We start from the raw sequence: 12265 nt of genomic DNA, 5'->3' as shown, positions 1-12265 counted from the left end.
GCTTCTAAATTTAGAATTGTTATATCTTCCTGGTGGATTGAACTTTTTTTCATTACGAAACATCCCCTTTCCTTTCTTGGAAATGCTTCTTGACCTACAATCTGTTATTTTGTGATACTAGTAAAGCTACATCAGCTTTCTCTTGGTGTTTACATTACATATCTTTTTCCGTCTTGTAATTTTGTATTTTCCTGTATCTTTAAAGCGTGTCTCTTAAAAGTAGTATGTACGTAGTTGCTTTTTAAAAAGCCCAGCCTGGGCATTGCAGATGCCACCGCCCCAGCGTCACTCACTCACGCCCAGCCATGGTCAACCGAACCATATTCTGACATCGTGAGCCCTTGGGCCGTGTCTCCTTCGAGCTTTTTGCAGACAAAGTTCCAACGATAGCAGAAAACTTTCGTGCTCTGAGTACTGGGGAGGAAGCATTTGGTTAGAAAGGTTCCTGCCTTCACAGAATTATTCCGGGATTTATGTGCCAGGGTGATGAATTCACACGCCATAATGGCACGGGCGGCAAGTCCATCTACGGGGAGAAACGTGATGATGAAAATTGCATCCTGAAGCATACGGGTCCCAGCATCTTGTCCATGGGAAATGCGGGAGCTGGCGCAAACAGTTCTCAGTTTTCCATCTGCACTGCCAAGACCAAGTGGTTGGATGGCAAGCATGTGTCCTCGGCAAGGTGAAGAGGACATGGGTATCGTGGGGGCTGCGGAGCGCTTTGGGCCCAGGAATGCCGAGAGCAGCAGGAAGATCGCACTGCTGACTGTGGACAACGCTAATCAATTTGACTTCTTTTATCTTAAGCACCAGACCGTTCCTTCTGTAGCTTACAAGAGCACCCGTCACCCCACCTGCTGAGAACTCCCTATAATCTCTGCTCTTGCTACAGTTCTTTGGGTTCCAGATTTTCTTTGTGCCTACGAGTCTAGCTGTGTTGTGGAGTTAAGTTTATGATTATGAAATGAAAATTAAACAGTGGCAACAGAAGGCAAACAAAAAATCCAGCTTGACAATCTTTATCTTTTAATTGGATTATTTAGTTTAGTTATATTTAATGTGATTATTGATTTATTTTGTTTGTAAGTATGTGTTTAATTTACAATTTATCAAGACATAAAGACTGGCCTTTTGGTATATTTCAAAACTCTAGTCTTGACTTTGCTTTCCACTGGTAGGAAACAGAGTTGATGCAGCCATACACAATAGGAATTTCGAGAAATATAAATGCATTACCCTGTCATAGCCAAAACCTAGAGATAACCCAAATGTCCATAGAAAATAGAATGGACAAAATATTTTGGTAAAACTATACAACTAAATATTTACATAACAATAAGAAAAAAAGAACAATTGAAAAAAAAAAACAAAAAAACAATTGAACTATTCCTGCAAGCAATCCCACAGGGAGAGAGAAAGAGAGAGAAAACCCAAGCACAGAAGAGTAGATATTGTATGGTTCCACCTATATGAAGTTCAAAACCAGGCAAAACTAAACTATAGTAATAGAGGTCACAAAACTAATTTCCTTTTAGTGGGGATAATGGGTGGACTGGGAGGTGCACGAGGAAGTCCTCTGAGGTATTAGAAAGATTCTCTGTTTTGAACAGCGTTGTGGTCACACAGATGTGGATGTATTTGAGATGTACACGTAAGAACTATGCACTTAACTCTAAGCTGTACCTCAGTTAAAAGGAAAACAAAGCCCAGGAGCCTGAGTTGTGCCCAGCCTCGGGGTCCTGGCAGCTGCGCTCTCACTGGACATGGGCTGGGATGAGTTCTTGGCTGTGTCTGGCTTCCCGTGGTCCCTGCCTGCTGCTGGAGCCAGGTTCCTTGCCTACCTGGTGATCCTTGAGCAGCCTGCTATCCTGCCAATAAATTCCTTTTGTGTTCATGTGAGTATGAGTCGTGTTAGCCACTTTTTTTTTTTTTTTGGATTACCTAAGTTGTTTCCTAGCATGTAACCTTGGTCTGGAAAGTAGGATCAAATAAAACAATAAATGTAATTGTATTTTGTCAATTGTAAAGAAACGAGCTACACGAAAGGCACTATTATTAGTCTGAAAGAGGAAAAGGAAATTGATGTATGAAATGCTCAGTTAGTTTGAAACATTAAAATCATTTAAAGCCATGCTTTACAAGGCTGCCTAATTGCAAAAACTATAAACTCTCTGGGGAAAACAACCATTAAAAAAAAAAAGCATGACATTTCAAAATGGAATATAAGTCAGGACCTGCTAGCTCATGATGGTTATTGTAGCAGAATAGTTATTTTGGTTTAATGGGACGGCTTAAAAATACAATTAGATTTTTAGACTCTGGTGGAAGAAAAGCACATAATGAAATGAAGATAGCAGGTATATTGGAAGATAATGTTACATAAGAAAATTATTTTGGTGAACTTTATTTGAATCAGGATGATTCATAATTGTGTAATTAGGTACTTCAATTTAAACATGAAGTAGAGTAAATTATGCAAGTAACAAACAAAGCGCCTCTCCCTGGTATTTCTCATCAAAATATATTAACAAGACATTGACATTTTTTCTAGATGGCAATTGGCGATTAGTTGATGGCCTGCTGTTTGCAAACATTTCCTCTTAGTTTGGAACATGAACATTCAGGAAACCAGTTCTGTATTTGCTCACCCTTTCCTGAAGCCTGGGTCCCTTGAGAGCTCATGTCTCATCACAATCTTGGCACCCTGGAGGTTCCTGAGTGCCCATGGCAGCAGTGCATTGTGGGAGCCGCTCAGAGATTTGCTGGAATATAAGGGAGGGGCCTTTGCCTCCAGGGCCAACTGGGTTCTGTGCCAGAATGTCAGGCTGATGCATTGTCTCTGGAATCAGACTGGCTTTCCTGTCTCTTCCTCCTGCCATTCTTGTTCAGCTATTCCAGTCAGGATCAATCTTGGACAGAGGCACATCGGTCCCCCAAAGGGTAGCTGATTGACGCATTCGAAATGAAACATTTGGGCAGTTTTACAAATCGCCCCTATACTGCCTCATTTGAGATTCTCAACCACACTAGGCCAGATATTGTTTTCAGCTCTCTCTCTCTCTCTCTCTCTTTTTTTTTTTTTTTTGCAAATTCAAAAGCCACAGATGGGTGGTCATGTGTCTAAAAGAAGTCTCATTATTGGTCTTTCTGTTGAGACTATTCCATCTTCCCTCTTCCTGATGTTATACACCTGAAAAAACAACTTGGCCTTTCTTTAAAACTCTCAAGGTGTCCCTGTTGTTGTAAGAAAAAAGCCAAACCTCTCGGCATTCATAGTCAAGGTGTTTCAAAATCTAGTCCAAAGCAATCTGGCAGCTGCTCTGGTTGGGACAAAGGGGAGGGAACCACGGTTGACGGGGAGACCAACTGAGAAGCTTTTGAAACTATCTGGGTACTTGATAAAGTCCTGTACTAGTAGGTGACAGTGCTCCTAGAGAGATCGTTAGGGCAGGCCCTAATCCAATACGACAGATATCTTTATGAGAAGAGGAAATTAGGATGTGACACATACAGAGGGAGATTGAGTCAAAACATGGAAATGATGTCCATTACACGCCAAGGAGAGAGGCCACCAATAGCAACAACTCTGCTGACACCTTGATCTCAGACTTCCGGCTTCCAAAATGGTGAGGAAGTAACATCTGTTGTTTAAGCCACTCAAGGTTGTGGTACCTTGTTGTGGCAGCCTCGGAGTACTGCTGTATTAGTGTCGACCTCAGAGAGTTGTGTGCACTTTCAAAGAGATAATTAATGTACGTAGGAACATTCGCTCACGTATTCTGTCCACAAAGATGTACTGAGTGCCTAGTATATGTCACCGACTGTATCTGACACATAGACAGATGTTGGTGATTATTGTAATTATTAAAACAAGAAGACTTGGTGGGTGCATTTTCTCATATCTTTTTTTCCAAAATGACAACTGCAGCATCTCATCCTCAGCCTGATTCATTAGGGAGCAGGGAATGATACAGTTTTAGGCATAATTAGAGGTCTCTCTTCCCTCCGTTACCTCATTCTCTTACTTCTCACTCCAGAGTCCATAAATCTCATGCCACATGAGGTCATCCGGCTGGTGTAAAGTCCCCGAAGATCTTACTGAAAACCTGATGCTAAATAATCAGTGACATGACTGCCAGCAAGGGCTCCACAGTACAAGGTCCTGTTCCTTCTAGTTTCCAGTGTGAGTCACCCACTGGATTTCTTGACCTTGACCCTGAGCTTGATGCAGGGGTCAGACAGGGAGCTCCAAGGCTTTGGAGAGGGGACCGTTCGAGGCAGCACAATCTCAGGGTTGGAAAAGCCATCATCTGCCTGGGCCATCTCACTGTAAGATAGATTTTCTGACCACCCCCCACCCCGCCCCCAGAGAGAGAGATGGCCACCTACCCTGATTAGTGAAAAAAACACAACCTCTAGATCCTAGGACGGATGTGTCTCCCCTAGGTGAGTCATCCGAAGTCACTCTCTTTCCAATTCAAACAAATCGAATTCAGTGCCTTCTAGGCGCTGGGCACAGTGCTGGCATCAGAGGATAAACATGAATTAGACAGGCTTTGCCCTTGAGGGGCTCGCTGTCTAATGGGTGAGACACACACGAACACAGGGTGATGATGCACTCTGACAAGGGTTATAAAAGAGGCAGACAGAAAATGCTAGAAGGAAAGAGCTAAGACAAAATAATTCCATATGGGTGTGTGTGTTGTGCAGTGGCGTCTGTGATTAAGGCTATAAATGTTTCCAGGACATCATTGATTATAAGCTGTTCTCTGATTCAGTAACAGTTTTGGGACAAACAATCAGAAGTCCTGCCACACTGAACGGTCACATCCATTATAAGGTGCATTACGGAAATGTTAATATCGTGAGGATCCCACCACTTGGACTCCCTTTCTGCTAAACTGAGATCTCCTACACCTGGGAGGGGACCCCAAAAGTCTGTTCTCAGCCTAGGGGTGAACAGGGCCAGCTTAGAGGCCCAGTTTTGAGCTGAGAGAGATCTGAAGGCAGGAGGGATCCACTAGCCAGGCGCTCAAACCCAATTAGCCAATGCTAGAGATGCACGATGATGGAGGAAAGAATTCTTCCAGGCCTCTTTCCAAGAAGAACACAGCACATGGTCGTTAGAAGTATTTCGACAAAATGCTTATGGGGGAGATCTTCCCAAAGCCACTCGGGCTGCTTACTGCCCTCCGAGGAGGCTGAGACCGTGTCTGTTGTGGGGACTCTGGTTTTGCAAGGGGTGGGGAAGTGTGAGCTCAAATTGCTGTGATAATGGGGGACAGTCTGGGGCAGCCACCAGAAGGCCTTTGGGCTCTCCCGCCCCTTTCCTTTAAATAAATGCTGAATGAATACTTAAAGAATATCCACCTGAAGTTGCGTGAGAGGATTTGCCAGCCTGAGGCCCCACTCGTTTCTGTCTCGCTCAGGCTGAGAAGCAGCATTCCACAGCAACAGCCCAGCCGAAGCGGGCAGGACGGGCGAAATGTCAACCCAGAGGCTGAGCCCGAGGTGGAACCTGGGGGAAAGGCTGTGAAATGTGGAGAAGGCCGGTTCAGAATGGACGGGGAGGAGGCCCTGGCGATGCTTCCCAGGCTTCGGAGCCTACTGCAGGGGCCTCACGGGGCACCGGTGACATCCCAGGGGTGGAAGGAGCTGTTCAGGGTGCTGAGGTCATACAGAACACATCCATATTCCCGTACGTGCGCTCTGTGGCTTCTTAATCACCAACTGGTGGACCATCTTTTCTCTTACCAGCAACTCCTCTCTAAGTCAATGCCTTTACCCAGTGTGCGTGTGTGCATGTGTGCGCGTGTGCGCGTGTGTGCATGTGTGTGCGTGTGTGCGCACGCATGTGTGCGTGTGTGCGTGCGTGCGTGCGTGCGTGTGCGCGCGCGTGTGTGTGTGCGTGTGTGTGTGCGTGTGTTTGGAAGTGGAGGAACCGGAAGCAAGAAGTGGTGAAAAGAGAAAAATATGGACCAGCAAGATCGGCCTGGTGCACAGCATCCTGGAGACTCCCCTGAGTGGCACTGGGTATCTTGGATGATGGAGAGTAGCTGACTATTGTGGGCAAGAACCCAGCAGTTTGAATCCCACAGGCCTCTGTTCCTCTGGCACTGACTCTATGTGACCTTGGAGAAGTTATTTAATTTCTCTGCGGTTTCAGTTTTAGTCTGTAATATCTATCTTGCAGGACGGTTGAAAGAATTAAATGACACGATGCATGGTAGAGAGTATAGTATTATGTCCAGCACACAGTGAATAGTAGCTATCACTGCTGTTGTTATAATAATTATATTAATACATTCATATTATGACTCGATTTTGGCCTTTTGGCTCAAACTAACTCCTAAAATAACTACCCTGAGCAGTTAATGGGCCACGAGATTCCATCATGAATTTCCAAGCAAGGCAATCTTGTCATTGAAACCTAAGGTAAAGAGCAAAGGCCCGGGATCCCATATTTTCTTGCTGAAAGATCTTAAGTAATTTACTAGACTTTTCTGAGTTCAGTTTCCCATTTAACAAACGGAGATAAAGGCTCTCAGCACTGGGATTTTTGCTTAAGAGAGACTAACCCAGAGCGTTGGCAATATACAGCATGACCCTCTTCCCAGGAAAAGGGAAAAATTGATGAGTATACCTTATTATCACATAGGCTTTCCACTCATTCCTCCTGTCAAGGTCTGTTCTTTAGAACCCGTAACCAGTTTATAGTAGGTGCTCTATGAATGTGCGATGAATGGATAAATGAGTAGGTTAGCCCAGCCCATGCATCCATGTCCCCATCCACTCAAGAAGCACGTGTGGCCCAGACGAGATGTCTTAGCATGTGGATGTTTCCTGCCTCTGGGCCCCTGCATCCCCTCCCCACCCCACCCCTCCAGCCTGAGTCCTTTCCCCTCCTTTCCAGAGAGGATTTTGTCACCCTGTTCCCTAGACTTGGAGAAGAGTATAAAAATGAGAGAATGGGCACAGAGAGGCAGAATACCAAAGATATGGAAGAAAAGGGAAAAAGACTCTTGCTTAAAGTGGACAGCAAACAAAAGGCAGACAGAAAAGCTAAGCTGGCCTCTGTGGTCAAGGATGGGGAGAGAGAAGTGGGCGGGGAGGAGGGGGGATGCAAAGAGGGAGGACCGGCTGCACAGGCTGGGGTCAGACACTGTGCCTGTGTGTGCCATGCGGGGAGGGGAGGTGGGGGTAGCAGCCAAAGCTCCAGGGCATTGCCAGAATATGAGAAAAATGGGCAGGAGAGGAAAGGAGTTTTGAAAGTTTTATATTGCGACCACTTTCATGTTTCTGAAGGTAGTTGGGCAAAGAATGTGATTCCCTTTTTATTACTTTGGTTGCCGGACTGTGGTTCTTTCAATTCAACTGCATCCTGAAACCAGCCATATGGGCCTCAGGATTTATTAGCCTTATACAAAGAAGGAACCTTCACCAGGTGCCAGGAACTGGGTGAAGAATCAGGGATACAAAAATAAAGCGTAACACAGTCATGCCATTGAGGAACTCACAACCTGGAGGAAGCACAAGATCTCTCTCTCTCTCTCTCTCTCTCTCTCACACACACACACACACACACACACACACTTGCCAAGGCTCAAATGCTATGGTGGAGAGTTGTACAAATGTAGTGGGGGAAATCCCACTTAAGAAGGCTTCATAAGAGGAGATGCCACTTGAACTTGGTCTCTAAGGGGAAATCTACTGCAGGGGCAGGGTCCAAGTCCTTGCACAGTTCACAGCCTAAAAAGAAATATAAATGTATATACGTGTATAAATGTTAATGTCCTACATAATATGGAATATGCTCTAATGAGCGTATGAATAGGGCACATTGGGAACACAGAGGGAGGAGAGGCTGAATCTGCCTCTGAGATTGAAGGAACATTCACAGGGAGACACTCCTTAATCTGGGTTTTGAAGGATGCTGAGGCGTTTACCAGGTGAGGACTGCGAGGCAAGAGTCTAGGCATCAGAGTCTAGGCAGGAGGCCCTAGTCCCTTCGTCCCGTGGACGGGCTGTGTGGCTCTCCTGAAGTTCTCCCTGGCTTGCATGTGCCTAAGCTGACTCTCCGGTGTTTCAAGGGTGAGTGAAAACAACCCAAAGTTTGTCACCATGAGCAGTGTTTTCAGGGATGGCTACACCCAATTCCTTTCTGGTGACGCACAACGTCGTGCAGCGAAGTTACTTTTCCAAGAAAGTAACACCACCTGAGTTTGGCTCTGCATATCCAGCCAGTTAAAGGATTTATTGTCACTTAAAGGATGAAGGCACTGCAGCTCTGAAACCCCAAAGCCTCTTGCAGTTGGTGGGAATTTCAGGCGGAGACTGTGAAAATGAGTCGCAGCTATGGTCTAGACCTCATGCCAGCACTTACAAGCATTGCCTAATATATTTTTATGTTTCTCTGGTTTCAGATGCTTATCTCTTGATTGTTCAGATAACTGTCACTATAAGAATCTGGAAAAGCCAGGGGTGACCGGGCTGGGGACACCATGGAAGGCCTCCTAGGTGAGATGTGATTTGAGCTGGGCCCTGGAGCTCAAGGGCATCGAGATTCATGGGTCGGGGAAGGACAAGGGACTTAACTCGACTCAGCTGTGCTTTGGTCGACTGTAAAATGGGCACTGCCATATTTTATGGAGTTTGTCTAAGGATTAAAAGAGATAATCCACTCCTACTCTATGTCACGAGGTAGGCAATACTAGCTCCATCTTATAGCTGAGCAGACTGAGGCCTGGCACATAGTAGGTACTCAGTAAACAGCGGTAATTGTAGGTGTCATTGCCATTGTTATCATCATCACCATCATCCCAGGCATGTGGACAGATAAGGGCATGCGTGTAGAAGGTTTCTGACCATCTCGTTCACCATTGCCCTGGCCCCCAGAACAGCACCTGCTTGTGGAAGTCACTCAGGAAAGAATGGCTCTTGACTCTTCCACTCATGACTTCTGCGACTTTGGGCAAGCCATTCACCTCTTCGGGTCTCGGTTTTCTCATCCGTACAATCGGATAACAGTGGTACCCACATCGTTGAATTACTGAGGGTAATAGAACAGCATCTGAGAGCTCAATAAATGCTCCCTGTGTTCGTTGCTCCCTGGCAGTGGAGAGTGTCTGATTGGGAACCCTGACGTCTGCTCTGTTACACATTCAATGGTCAGGGGATGGTTTTTCATCCATATTTTTTTTAGAGCATCCCTTCCTCTGAAGACCATGGCCTAAGAGTTATCCTGTTAACTGCTTACCAGAAAGAGAGAGATCAGAACTTGGGAAGGCTGGCGATCAGGGTGGAGCGTGGGCAGCATGTGTAATGGTTAGGGATGCTGGTTATGCATGCTGTGAATGCTGGCCGTGCTGATTGCTGTATGACCTTGGGCAAGTTACTTGACTCCTCTGAGCCTCAATCCCACAGCTGCAACACGGGGATTCCTAAAGCAACCACCTTACAGCCTTGGCACACAGTGCTCATGAAACTGCAGTGGAATAAAAAAGCCTGGGACGGGGCAGCAAAGGCCAGGCTCCTGAGTTGAACTTACTTTTGAATGAACGGCTTTCTCTCCGCAAGGTCCCCGGGGGCCGGCAGTCACTGACAAAGCTAATTCAATTATGCCGCTGGCAGGGGAAGATGGTAGTGACCTGCAATTATCGTTACACTGAATTTTTGGAGACGTAGGTAAAAGGTTGTTCGACTCTTGCTTAACCTCCCTCCAAGTCGCTTTCCAATTGGGTTTGTTTTCTACCAAGATTTTTTTTTAACTGCACCTCCTCAGAGAAGAGGGCGACAAATTTCCCAATAAGAAACAAATTACCTTGCCTACAAACCACGTGGGGATGTGTTCAGACCTTGGATGTGCGCCAAAGACCCTGCTGGCTTTGGCGGAGAAAGCCCTGACTGGGCACAGGTGAGGCGGCGTCACTAAGCATCTGAACTCAGCGATTTAATTTAGCTGGCATTTATTGGGCGTCTCCTCACTGTGCTAAGCATTAGGGATGTGTAGACTGACCAAGGCCTGGTCCCTGCCTTCATGGAGCTCATAGTCCAGCAGGGGAGAGGGAAGGATACAATGCGACACCCTGCAGAACTGGATGCGTACGGGACACTGGGCAGGAATTCCTTGAGTGTCCAGTGAGGTCGTGGTAGCTTCTTCTATTCCCCATTGATCACTGTATTTCTTTCCTCTGAACTTTCAAACTTCGTCCTCGCTCCGACTTGTCTCCATGCCTTTGACTGGTGACTTATTATTTGGGTCTTTAAAGATACAGCCTCGTTCATTCGGCGCACATTTGTTAGGCCCATGATTTGGCAGGTCCAAGAATGGGGGAGGCCCTTGGGGACAGAGAGATGTTAGAGGAGGGTACCGCACTGATCCTGTGGACCTGATGAGGATCTGATCTGACTTTGCTCTCCTGGGCAGCAGTCAATACTCTGACTTGAGTCCGATATCCTCTGTTCCACAATTATTGAGCATCTACTGGGTGCCAAGTGATGCGTTAGGCATGAGGGCTATGGGGATAACTAAGAGTCAGTCTCCACCTCTGGGACCTTGAGATCTGGTGGGGGAGGCAGACAGACTCATAATTCAACACGACAGTTGCCTTGGTGAAACCAGTGGAGGCACAAACGAGGGACTGACCCCTCAGGAAGGGCCTCGCTCAGGAGGGCTGGCTAGAGTGTCCTTAATGGTTAAGAGTGAAGTCGCCTGGCGGAAGGACGTGCAAAGCAGTGCTGTGCGGAAGCACCCCCAGGGGAGGGAAGCCCCGAGGGCAAACGGTGGATAAGCGAGATGGCCAGCTTGGGAAAATGTAACATGTTCGGCAGGAGCATGCCCGTGGGGATCACGGAAGAGGGAGAATAGAGAACGGAGGTCAGTGGGTGCCAGAGGGAATTGTATTTCACCCGGCGAAGCAAAAATACCCTCCCAATCCAACCATCGCTAGGTGTCAACTGGTAAGATCTCTATGTACCAAGGAAGCATAATGGAGCACCCCGGCAAAATGCAGACCTGCTAAGATGGTGTCAAGGCTGCTGGTGGAAACCTATAAGACAGGAGACAGACAAGGTCACAGCCCTTAAAGCCCCTTAAACTCATATTCCAATTGACGTCGAAAAAAGCCCCTCTGTGGATCGCTTCCTCATAGAGACCCTGTGATATCTGTCATTTTCCCATTCCCCTAATAAGATTGTTGCATTTCATTTTCGCCTGCCCTGCATTTAATAACCCTCCTTTGAAGAGAGTTGGTGCAAAACAACCCAGACGCAGCCATCCAATTATGTGGAATGAGGGGAGAGAATTATCAGAACTACCTGCCAGCCGAGCCCTGTGTTCACTTTATTCTATTGCCCAGCAATATTCATCTTTGGAAATCATATTCGCATAAATCCGTAGTCATTTTGAACAGAGCGACAAGCGTGGTGCTCGGTATGCACAGGCACGGAATTCCACACTACTCTAGGTGTCCGTGACGACAGTCAGTATTACTCACTCAGCACTGATGGAGCATTGACGGAGGACGGACAGCGTGTACGGCTCTTTGCTAAGGGCTTCGGAGGAGGCGGGAGATACAGAAATGAATTAGGTGTGGAGCTGGATCAAGGAGGCTAAGGTCTGGTAGGGGGAAAAAAAATCATAAATAACTGCACAGGCAGTTTGCAGGCAAACGGCGCTGAGGACCTTCAAGGAAGCAGAGTGTGGCTTTGCCATGCAGAGGAGGGAGATTAATTAGCACCAGCTCAGGGAATGGGCCCAGGCTTTGTGGATGGTTCCACCTAAACTAAGTTCTCAGTCATTTACTCAGCAAATTCATGCTATGGGAACATGAATTCTGCCAGGGGCTAGAGACACACCGGTAACACTGAATAAGGCAGAAAAGTCTGCCCTACTGGAGTTTATGTTCTAGTGGTGGGGAGAGGGACAGAGCAAACCATAAACAAAGCAGTTACGAACAGGAAAATCTGGATAACATAAGTGCTCTGAAGAAAAATCAAACAGGTTAGAACAGTCAACCGATGCCTAGGGCAGACGGGGCTCCGTTAGCATGAGCATCAGAACAAGCCTGAAGTTTAAGCTAAGAAAGAGCAAACTGCACAAGGGTTTAAAGTGATGGCCCTGGAGACAGAGGGAATTGCAAGCGCAAAGGCCCTGAGGCAGAGTGGAAGGAGAGGCGGTCGGTGAGGCAGGAGGGGCCGGAACACGCAGGACCCCACGGATGGTAGGAAGAAGTCTGCATTTTACTGCAGGTGCAGTGGGAGA

The 12265-nt window shown here is 46.7% G+C and overlaps 1 pseudogene; it reads left to right on the top strand.

The window, feature by feature from the left end:
• Window positions 1–305: 305 nt before the first annotated feature.
• LOC111728839 lies at window positions 306–785 on the top strand (annotated as a pseudogene).
• The last annotated feature ends 11480 nt before the right edge of the window (window positions 786–12265 follow it).

This window comes from Pteropus vampyrus, unplaced genomic scaffold, assembly GCF_000151845.1.
Source record: "Pteropus vampyrus isolate Shadow unplaced genomic scaffold, Pvam_2.0 Scaffold232, whole genome shotgun sequence".
NCBI lineage: Eukaryota > Metazoa > Chordata > Mammalia > Chiroptera > Pteropodidae > Pteropus > Pteropus vampyrus.
The sequence above is the reverse complement of the archived record's forward strand: the minus strand, read 5'-3'. Positions and strand labels throughout refer to the sequence as shown.